This window comes from Drosophila montana, unplaced genomic scaffold (assembly GCF_035044405.1).
Source record: "Drosophila montana isolate Dmon_TW-CO22-7 unplaced genomic scaffold, ASM3504440v1 contig_3733_1, whole genome shotgun sequence".
Taxonomy (NCBI): domain Eukaryota; kingdom Metazoa; phylum Arthropoda; class Insecta; order Diptera; family Drosophilidae; genus Drosophila; species Drosophila montana.
Genome location: NW_026998620.1, coordinates 172,267 through 174,180, shown reverse-complemented (window position 1 = coordinate 174,180; position 1,914 = coordinate 172,267). Strand labels below are relative to the sequence as shown.

General features: G+C 37.0%; 1 non-coding gene across 1 annotated transcript; it reads right to left on the bottom strand.

The window, feature by feature from the left end:
- Positions 1 to 561: 561 nt before the first annotated feature.
- On the bottom strand, positions 562 to 643 carry TRNAS-GCU (transfer RNA serine (anticodon GCU)). The gene has a single exon. It is a non-coding gene; the product is annotated as a tRNA-Ser (tRNA).
- Positions 644 to 1,914: the final 1,271 nt, after the last annotated feature.

Here is a 1,914-nt window from a genome sequence, read left to right as displayed (position 1 = left end):
CCACCCATCACGGTACACCCGCAGCGAGCATTAGACTGCGCCAGCCGTCAACTTGTTTTAGTTTTTCAATTTCATCATTCCATCCCCTACCCCTCCCCCCCTCTCCCCCTCTCCCCCCCCCCCTCAGTACATCGCCCTTCAACCCTTCATCCTGCTGTCAGCTGTTGGCGGCGCCGCGCTGCGCACTTGCAAAGATTTATTTTTATCGCCTACGATTTCCATTCAATCCAATTCATTTCGCTGGCATTTTCCTTGCTATTTCCTTGTTTTTTTTCATCTTTTCTTTTCAAAAATTTGCAGCGCGAAGACTTTGATTTTTTTTGGCCACAAGTGGGGTAAAGTGAAAGATGGCGCTGTGTGGCATTTGGTCGCAAGCAAACTATTTGACATTTCCTGGCCAGCGCCATTTCCATTTTCCATTTTCATCAACGAGTTCTGTGCCAGAGGCCGCAGTTCTTTGGCTCTCGGCTAAACCAGCTTGTTGGCAATTGATTTGGCCAGGTGCTAGCTACATTTAGAAAATAAAAAAATAAAAAACAATAATAAAACAAAAAACACGCTCGACGAGGATGGGATTCGAACCCACGCGTGCAGAGCACATTGGATTAGCAGTCCAACGCCTTAACCTCTCGGCCACCTCGTCGCCTTGATTTTCTCCGTCAAACAGCTTAACTTAAGCTTCGAGCTGATGCGAGAGTTAGTTAACTTTCATAACTTGCCAATTTTATGCTGTCTCTTGATATAGAGAAAGATAAACAGCCGTAAACAAAATTGATAAAGAGCGAGAGGCAAAGCAGCGAGTTTTTATTGGTGACTCGAGCATTATTTAGCTGTAGATCTATCAGTTATTTTATTTTATTTTAACATCCAAGACAAAACAATAAGAAAAAAAAAAGAGTTTCTGCTAATAATAATATTAATAATAACAATAATAATAATAACAATAATAACAATAATAATTATAATAATAACAATAATAATAATAATAATAATTATACTAATAATAATAATAATAATACTAATAATAATAATAATAATAATAATAATAATAATAATAATAATAATAATAATAATAATAATAATAATAATAATAATAATAAGAATAATAATAATAATAACTAAATTAATATATGTTCTCATTAGCAAAAAGATCCAATTCCGAATATTTTATAAGAATTCCCCAATTCGGAGTCTCGCAACCACAAGAATCAATTTGAATTAATTTTAACGATTTAATTTTTAGCATATTAAAGTTGCCGCAAAAAGCTTGTTAACTCATAAAATGGCTTAAAGAACGAGTTGGCCAGAGAAGTGTGACATACAGACCAAGATGAAGTCAAGAAGCATCCTGGAATTGACTTTGGCGCTTTTTTATGGAGGGCGCGTGTAGTTTTACGATCAGTTTGGATGTCCGCCCCTGGCTACAACCTATCGGGTTAACTGAGCATAAAATCGGAAAGGCGTCGGCAGCGGCATCGGCTTAAATGCTTTTATGGCCCATCCTTCACTCCTCCTCCTGCCCCAAACGGAGCTGATACTAAATGTCGCACATAAAAGTCGCAACGCATAAAAAACAAACAAAGTGCCGAAAGAGTTTTGATGAATGTGCTGCCAAAACCGTTGCGGGGGGATTATGGATGTATCTGTATCTGTATCTGTATCTGTATCTGTATCTGTATCTGTATCTGTATCTGTATCTGTATCTGTATCTGTATCTGTATCTGTATCTGTATCTGTATCTGTATCTGTATCTGTATCTGTATCTGTATCTGTATCTGTATCTGTATCTGTATCTGTATCTGTATCTGTATCTGTATCTGTATCTGTATCTGTATCTGTATCTGTATCTGTATCTGTATCTGTATCTGTATCTGTATCTGTATCTGTATCTGTATCTGTATCTGTATCTGTATC